Source organism: Hordeum vulgare, chromosome 4H, assembly GCF_904849725.1.
Source record: "Hordeum vulgare subsp. vulgare chromosome 4H, MorexV3_pseudomolecules_assembly, whole genome shotgun sequence".
Lineage (NCBI taxonomy): Eukaryota > Viridiplantae > Streptophyta > Magnoliopsida > Poales > Poaceae > Hordeum > Hordeum vulgare.
In genome coordinates, this window is record NC_058521.1 from 107606620 (window position 1) to 107616795 (window position 10176).

Here is a 10176-nt window from a genome sequence, read left to right on the forward strand (position 1 = left end):
TGCAGCAGGTTAAGAAGCAACTCTTTGTGCTTCCGTTCGAGGTGAAGATACCCCGAACAAGCCCCTCAAAGGATTAGTTTCCATAGTGACAAGTGACAATAAATTTCAGCACACTATATGAATGTTTCCTTACCAAGTTCCACTTACCAAAGGGGCTTCACTCCCCAGCAATGGCGCCAGAAAAGAGTCTTGATGACCCACAAGTATAGGGGATCAATTGTAGTCCTTTCGATAAGTAAGAGTGTCGAACCCAACGAGGAGCAGAAGGATATGACAAGTGGTTTTCAGCAAGGTAAAATCTGCAAGCACTGAAATTGTCGGTAACAAGTAGTTGTGTGGTGAGATGATTCGTAGAAAGCAACAAGCAACAAAAGTAACAACGATGCAGAAAATTGGACAAATCCCTTTTGTAGCAAGGGACAAGCCTGGACAAAATCTTATAGGAGGAAAAAACGCTCCCGAGGACACACGGGAATTTCTGTCATGCTAGTATTCATCATGTTCATATGATTCGCGTTCGTTACTTTGATAGTTTGATATGTGGGTGGACCGGCGCTTGGGTACTGCCCTTACTTGGACAAGCATCCCACTTATGATTAACCCCTCTCGCAAGCATCCGCAACTACGAAAGAAGAATTAAGACAAAGTCTAACCATAGCATTAAACTACTGGATCCAAATCAACCCCTTACGAAGCAATGCATAAACTAGGGTTTAAGCGTCTGTCACTCTAGCAACCCATCATCTACTTACTACTTCCCAATGACTTCCTCTAGGCCCAAATAATGGTGAAGTGTTATGTACTCGACGTTCACATAACACCACTAGAGGAAAAACAACATACAACCCATCAAAATATCGAACGAATACCAAATACACATGACTACTATTAGCATGACTTATCCCATGTCCTCAGGAACAAAAGTAACTACTCACAAAGCATAATCATATTCATGACCAGAGAGGTAATGAGTAGCATCAAGGATCTGAACATAAACTCTTCCACCAAGTAATCCAACTAGCATCAACTACAAAGCATAATTAACACTACTAGCAACCTTACAAGTACCAATCGGAGTCGCAAGACGGAGATTGGTTACAAGAGATGAACTAGGGTTTGGAGATGAGATGGTGCTGATGAAGATGTTGATGGTGATGAGTCCCCTCCGATGAGAGGAGTGTTGGTGATGACGATGGCGACGATTTCCCCCTCCAGGAGGGAAGTTTCCCCGGCAGGATCGTCCTGCCGGAGCTCTAGATTGGTTCTGCTCAAGTTCCGCCTCGTGGTGGCGGCGAATCCACGAAAAAGGCTCCTCCTATTTTTTTCGGAAAAAAACCCTTCATATAGCAGAAGAGGGGGGCCAGTGGGCCAGCAGGGTGCCCATAAGCCCCCTAGGCACGGCGAGGGGGGTGGTCGCGCCTAGCAGGCTTGTGGTCACCTGCTGGCGCCCCTCTGGCGCTTCTTCGGCCCAGTATTTTTCATAAATCTAGAAAAAATCATCGTTGATTTTTACGGTGTTTGGAGTTGCGCAGAATAGGTATCTCAAACTTGCTCCACTTTCAGGCCAGAATTCCAGTTGCCCGCATTCTCCCTCTTCATGTAAACCTTGCAAAATAAGAGAGAAAATGCATAAGTATTGTACCGTGGAGTGAAATAACAGCCCAAGAAGCGATAAATATCAACATGAAAACATGATGCAAAATGGACGTATCAACATCCACATGACACCACTAGAGTAGAAAGAACATATAACTTATCAAGATATCGAGCAAATACCAAATTCACATGATTACTCATAACAAGACTTATCCCATGTCCTCGGGAACAAACGTAATTACTTTCAAAGCATATTCACATTCATGATTAGAGGAGTATTAATAATCATTAAGGATCTGAACATATAATATTCCACCAAATATACCAACTAGCATCAACTACAAGGAGTAATCAACACTACTAGCAACCCATAGGTACCAATCTGAGGTTTTGAGACAAAGATCGGATACAAGAGATGAACTAGGGTTTGGAGAGGAGACGGTGCTGATGAAGATGTTGATGGAGATTAACCCCTTCTTGATGAGAGGATCATTGGTGATGATGATGGCTTCGATTTCCCCCTCCAGGAGGGAAGTTTAGCCGGCGGAATCGCTCTACCGGAGCTCTAGATTGGTTATGTCAAAGTTTCGCCTCGAGACGGTGGCGTCACATCCCTAAAGGATTGGTATGATTTTTTCCAGGTTAAAACCCTTCATATAGGAGAATATGGGCACCGGAGGCCTGCCAGGGGGCCCACAAGCCTGCAGGGAGCGGCCAGGGGGGTAGGCTGCGCCCCCTAGGCTGGTGGCTCCCTGGTGGGTCCTCTCTGGTACTTCCTTCGCTCATTATTTTTTATATATTCCAAAACAATTCTCTGTAACTCTTCAGGACTTTTGGAGCTGTGCATAATAGGTCTCTCAGATTTGCTCCTTTTCTAGTCCAGAATTCCAGCTGCCGGCATTCTCCCTCTTCATGTAAATCTTGTAAAATAAGAGAGAAAAGGCATAAGTATTGTACCATAATGTGTAATAACAGCCCATAATGCAATAAATATTGATATAAAAGCATGATGCAAAATGGACGTATCAAACATCATTCAAGACGTCCACCATGGTCACCTAGTCCCCATCTAGGATCTTCACCCAAATGCATAAACCGGGTAGCACAAAGCTCCTTGAACACGAGGGCATATTTAGGGTGAATTCCATTGTTGTGTTCTTCAAACACATGTTCTAGATTGATGACCCACAAGTATAGGGGATCAGTCGTAGTCCTTTCGACAAGTATGCGTATCAAACCCAATAAGGAGTAGAACAAAATGACAAGTGGTATTCAGCAAGGCAGTCTCTACAAGTGCTAAAAGTAGCGGTAAGAGATAATTTTGTAGTAAGGTGAGTCGTAGCAAGTAACAAGTAGCAATTGTAACAAACGTGCAGCAAGGTGGCCCAATCCTTTTTATAGCAAAGGGAAAGCCAGGAAGTTCTCTTATAGGAAGTAAAACGCTCTTGAGGACACATGTGAATTGTCGTCTAGTGACGTTCACATGTTTAGTTGCTTTGTGATCGGTACATTGATAACGATAATTTGATATGTGGGTGGACTCTTTCTAGGGTGTTGCTCATACTTGAACAAACAACCCTCTTATGATTACCCCGCCCTCCCGCAAGCATCCACAACCACGAAAGAAGAACTAAGATAAATCTAACAATAGCATGAAACATATGGATCCAAATCAGCCCCTTACGGAATAACACACACACACTAGGGTTTAATATTCTCTCACTCTCGCAACCCATAATTTACATATTACTCGCCAATGCTTTCCCTTAGGCTCAAATATTGTGAAGTGTCATGTAGTCTACATTCACATGACACCACTAAAGTAAGAGCAACATACACATCATCAAGGTATCGAACGAATACGAACTGCACATGATTACTTATAACAAGACTTATCACATGTCCTCAAGAACAAAAGTAACTACTCACAAATCATCATCATGTTCAAGATCAGAGGTTTAATAAATATTCTTTAAGGATATGAACACATAATCTTCCACCAATTAAACCAACTAGCATCAACTACGGGATGTAATCAACACTACTCGTAACCCACACATACCAATCTAAGGTTTGGAGACAAAGATTGAAAACAAGCAATGAACTAGGATTTGAGATGAGATGGTGATGGTGAAGTCGTTAATGAATATTCATTAAACCCATCATGAAGGAAGAGTTGGTTATGACGATGGCTTCGATTTCCCCCTCAGGAGGGAAGTTTCCCCGAGGGAATTGCTCCGCCGAAGAGCAAAAGTGCTCTCGCCCAAGTTTCACCTCAAGATAGCAGCGCTTCGTCCCGAAAGTAATATTCTAATTTTTTTCCAGGGCAAATAGCCTAATATAGGAGAAGATAGGCACTGTAGGCCTGTTGTGGGGCCCACGAGCTCAAGGGGCGTGCCCCTAGGCTCATGGCCTCCTCGTTGGTCCCCTCCTGGTATTTATTTTGCCAATATTTTTAGTATATTCGACAACAATTCTCTCTAAGTTTTCAGGTCATTGGGAGTTCCAAATGATATCCAACTCTTCCGTAGCCCTTTGTGGTCCAGAATACCAACTGTCGGGAATCTTCCTCTTCATATGAATGTAGTAAAATAAGAGACAAAAGGCATTAGGATTGCATCATAAAGTGAAGTAATAACTCAAAACACAATAAATATCAATAGGAAAATATGATGCAAAATGGACGTGTCAACTCCCCCAAGCTTAGAACTCACTTCTCCTCATGTGAAAGTCAAACTCGATAAGCATGACCATATGCTTAGAGAAAGAGAGATGTCAATAAAATAAAATATAGACATGAAAGCATCAAGATCATTATCATAGCATCAATATATCATCATAAAACTCCTCATGAACAAATGGTAATCCGTCTACAAACTAAAGTATGAACCATAAGCCTTACTCAGACTAACAAACTATGTTCTTAGTCATTGAAACAATTGTAATCCATCATATTTTCAGCAAGATTCTATGTGAAAGCTTTATTTAGCAAGTTCACATACTCAACCATCATTTAGCCTTCTATGATTGCTGAAACTCACGGCATATTTGTGAAGCGGAAAGTTTCAATCAGACGCATCGGAAGATAGGGCTTTATAGTTTTCACCACCCAACTGTTTATATCGAGGATAAAGTCAACAAAAATAACTCATGATCACCTACACCCAACTAGAAATATATGTCTGGATCTTTCCCCACAGCATGATGCTTGCGAAGTAGAGAATAAATCAAGATAGAATAGGTATGAACATGAATGAGTCTTGAATGAAAGTAAAAGATAGGCCTTTCGTAGAGGGAAGTAGATATTGCCATGTGCTTTTTATTATGATGTACAAGCTCTTAATGGAAAGGAACATCACTGTTATGTTGCCCCTTATGATAGCAACCTTTATTATGCAATTTGTCGCTTTTATTTCTTTGCCATCACAAGTTCGTACAAAGCTTACTTTCCCTTACGATAAAATATCATACATATTTAGGAGCAATTTTATTGCTTTTTCACCGATGATAACTTACTTGAAGGATCTTATTCAATCCATAGGTAGATATGGTGGGATCTCATAACAAGAAACTGGGTCCAAGGGTTTTGGATGCACAAGTAGTATATATACTTGGTGCAAGGTTTTGGCTAGAAAAATATTATGAGCAAGCACTGCATGTTAGGGGATCCATAACAATATAGCTTCAATGTGAATATAACCAAATATAACCCATTACGTTTTCTTCCTTGTCCAACAACTACTAGTTGATCATGCATATATATTTAATGGGGGCTCATAATCATAAAATATGTCCAAGATAGTATATTTATATCTGAGACCTCTCTTCCGTTATCACTTTTCATGAATTGCATCAATGACTAATGTTATGTTTGTCAACTTCCAACAAAATTTATCAATTATACCCTTTTTATGTGAAGTCGTCACTCCCCATGGGATTAGCATATGATATTTTTATTTATTGTTTTCAACAAGATTGATGCAAGGAGGTGGAGTAACCCAACTCAAAATAATCTTTATTATATAACTCTCACACCGGTTACATAGATAGATACATCATGAAGCAAACACTCAAAACTAAATCATGCTAAAAAATTATTCTTCTAAATCATAAGAAAAGTGAGGATGAAACTAGAATAGTTAATTATGATAAATTTGATGGTGATATGATACTGGGGCATCTCCCCTAGGATTGGAACAAGCCAAGGGTGGTTCCCATACCCGTGTACTCAAGGTCCCTTCTTGGGTAATGATGGTGATGAATTGGTGGGCTTGTCCTTCATGATAGAAAGCATGACATCCTTCATGCCCCGAATCTCCTAAAGCAATTGTTGGATCATTGCAGTGTTCCTTAGCAATTCCACCATAAGGTGTTTATTCTCCGACTACCAAGAGCTCTTTCCTACATCACATTCACTTGGACGAGATATTTCCCAATTGGACGGCATATTTACGCGAGAATTATTCTCAACCCCATAGTTATGGATTAAATAAGAAAAGTTGTTTCCATTTAACCTGTTGAGGGTTCTCCTTGGGTTGGATTCATCTTGTACTCCTTGAACGAATTGGCTTCTTCTTCCCATTGGTGGACAAGGATTTGGAGTGGTGTAGATACCGACAAGAGTGCCTCGCTCCGAGATGGGGGGTTTCACTTCCATGGAGCCAAAAGAGCCTGCCCCTAAAGTGACTTCCTCGGTTCCCTCTCTTTCGAGCTCCATATGCAGCAACCAAGCATCATACCCAACATTGTTGGAGGAGGACGACAACATGGCCTCCGGACCTTGATATCGTGATAGAAAATAGCTCGAAACAAGAATAGGGGGCAAAGTTGCGATACGGAGGTCAAAACATCAAGGAGTATATATAATGATTTTTCCATCTCGTATGAGTCTATGAAAGGAAAACGAAGTCGGGAAAGTCCATAAGGGGCCCACGAGCTCAAGGGGTGTGCCATGGGGGGTAAGATGTGCCCTCCAATATCGTGACTACCTCGTGCAGTTTCTTGATTTTTTACTATTATTTTACTATTTTAATATATTCTGAAACTCAAAAAATTATTTTATCGAATTTTGGAGTCGATGTTCTTACCGTACCACATACCTACTCCTTTTCAGGATTCTCGAGCGTTCTGGAAGGTCTCTTTTATTTGCTCTTTCGGTGTCATCTTTTAGGTAATGTTGGTTTCCTTGTTAATGGGTGTACCTGAAATATAATATTTAATTCTTTGACCATTAACCACCTTAGGATTGGTGCCTTCGACATTATTAATCTTGATGGCTCCCGAATGACAAACCTCCTCGATAATATAGGGTCCTTCCCATTTGGAGAGGAGTTTTGTTGTAAAGAATCTGAACTGAGAATTGTATAATAAAACTTGATCATCCACATTAAATTCTCGTTTTTGTATGATTTTGGCATGTCGTCTTTTTACTTTTTCTTTAAACAGCATGGCATTTTCATAGGCTTGTGTTCTCCATTCATGTGGAGAACTCATGTCAAATAACCTCTTTTCACCGGCAAGTTTAATATCATAATTAAGTTATTTAACTGCCCAGTAAGCCTTATGTTCCAATTCTACAAGTAAATGACAAGATTTTTTGTAAACCATTTGATAAGCGGACATACTCATAAGATTTTTATAAGATGTTCTATATGCTCACAATGCATCATAAATTTTCTTAGACCAATTCTTCTTGGATCGATTAACAGTCTTTTGCAAAAGTCATTTTATTTCTCTATTTCTCAATTCAACTTGACCACTAGATTGAGGTTAATATGGAGAAACAATTCTATGGTTAACATCAAGTTTAGCTAAAAGTTTACGTAATTAACCATGAATAAAATGTGAACCATCACGAGTCATTAAATATCGAGGGACTCCAAACCTCGGAAAGATAACTTCCTTAAGCATTTTAAAAGATGTGTTATGATAAACACTACTTTGGAATATCTTCTAGCCACTTAGTGACATAATCAACAACTAAAATATGAATGCACCCATTAGAGGAAGGAACATGTCCCCTACAATCAAAACCCCAAATATCAAATGGTTCAATGACGAGCGAATAGTTCATAGGCATTTCCTAATGTCTACCAATATTATCAATTCTTTGGCATTCATCAAAAGAAAGGAAAAACTTACGTGCATCCTTGAAGATAATAGGCCAATAAAAATCACACTATAGTACCTTATGTGAGTTTTGTCTCTAGCATGGTGTCCTCCATATGCTTCAAAATGACACTTTCGTAAGATTTCTTCATGTTCATGCTCAGTCACACATTCTCTCAAGTCAAAGAAGAACCTTTTCTTTTGTTGATATGTGAAATTAGGTGGTATATATTTAGCAACAATGTAATTCGCATAATCTGCATACCAAGGACTATTGTGAGAAGTAGAAGGATTTATACAACTAATTTTTCATCAGGAAAACTATCATCAATAGGTAGTGGGTCATCAAGAATATTTTCCATCCTAGACAAATTATCTGCTACATGATTTTTAGCTCCCTTCCTATCAAAAATATGCAAATCAAACTCTTGTAATAAAAGAACCAACCTAAGCAGTGTAGGTTTATCATCTTTCTTTTCCATAAGATATTTAATAGCAGCATGAATTAGTGTGAACTATTACTTTATAATCAACAATATAAGATCTGAATTTATCACATGCAAACACAATTGCTAGAAATTCTTTCTCGGTAGTAGCATAATTCTTTTGAGCACTATATAGGGTCTTACTACCATAATGAATAACATTGAATTTCCTATCAACTGTTTGTCCTAGAAGAACACCAACAGCATAATTACTAGGAACAAACATTATTTCAAATGGTAGATTCGAGTCAAATGGTTGAACAATGGGTGCAGAAATTAAGGCTTCCTTAAGTATTTCAAAAGCTTCTACAAAATCATCATAAAAAACTGGAACATCTTTTTGCAAGAGGTTGGTAAGAGGCCTACAAATCTTAGAGAAGTCTTTTATGAACCTTTTATAAAAAACCATCATGACCTAGGAAACTTCTAATACCCTTAATATCTTTAGGACATGGAATTTTCTCAATTTCATAAACTTTAGCTTTATCTACCTTAATACGTCTTCATAAATTGGCACCATAAATTTATGCCCAAGGACTATACCTTCATTCACCATAAATTGGCACTTCTCCTAATTCAATACAAGATTACTTTCCTCGCATCTGTTCATAAGTCAATCAAGGTCTTTTATGCAATCATTAAAAGAGGTTCCATAATGGAGAAATCATCCATGAATACTTCAACAATCTTTTCACAAAAGTCAGAGAATATAGCAGTCATACATCTTTGAAGGTAGCAGCTGCATTGCATAACCCAAAAGGTATACGTCTATCAGCATAAGTTCCAAAAAGGGCAAGTAAAGGTCATTTTCTCGTGATCTTCTTTTGCTACATGTATTTGTGAAAAAACAGAATATCCAACTAGGAAAACAAGTGTGTATGCTTAGATAACCTTTTAACATTTGATCAATAAACGGAAAGGCATAATGATCTTTTATAGTACCTTTATTTAGTTTTTAAAAATCTATTACCATCCTATAACTAAGGGATAAGATCATTTTTAACAGTAGGAAAAACACTTATGCCTCCTTTCTTAGGGACACAATGAACATGACTTACCCATCTACTATCAGCAATAGGACAAACTATACCTTCTTCGAGAAGCTTTAGTATTTGAGTTCTTACCACATCCTTCATCTTGGCATTGAGACGACGTTGATGATCAACGAGTGGTTTAGCATCTGGTTCCATACTAATCTTTTGTTGGCATAAAGTGGAATTTTAAGATCATCCAAAGTATAGCTAATTGCAGCGTGGCTCTTATTTAGAATTTTAGGTGATCTCTTTTCGTCATGTTCTGAAAGTTTAGCACAAATAATAATAGCGTAAATATTCTTTTCATCAAGATAAGCATATTTGAATGTATCATGTAGTTGGTTTAATTCAAACATAGGATCACCTTTTGGAGGGTGAGGATCTCCCAAAGTTTCAACGCGTAAATTATGTTTAAGGATAGGTGCTTGATTAGAGAATATATCATCTATGTCTTGTTGGGGAACGTTGCATGGAAAACAAAACAAAAATCCTACGCTCGCCAAGATCAATCTAGGAGATGACCATCTACGAGAGGATAGATTGCATCTACATACCCTTGTAGATCGCTAAGCGGAAGCGTTAAAGAACGTGGTCGATATGGTGGAACATTTTCGTGATCCAATCACGATCCATCCCGTGAACTCCCTATCTAGCGTCGAACGGACGACACCTCCGCGTTCAACACACGTACAACTTGATGACGCCTTCACCTCCTCGATCCAGCGAGTGATGGTGAAGTACAACTTGAGTACTCTGGCAGCACGACAACGTGGTGGCGGCGGTGGTGGTGTAATTTCAGCATGGCTTCGCCAAGCGTTGTCGTGGTTGCTATGGTGCATAATTACTATGAGAGAGAGAAGTAGGGCGCCGCCAAGCAATTGTGTGTTGGTTACCTACCTCTCCCTCTCTATTTATAGGAGGAAGGGGTAGGTAGGGCTAGGCTTGGACCCTCC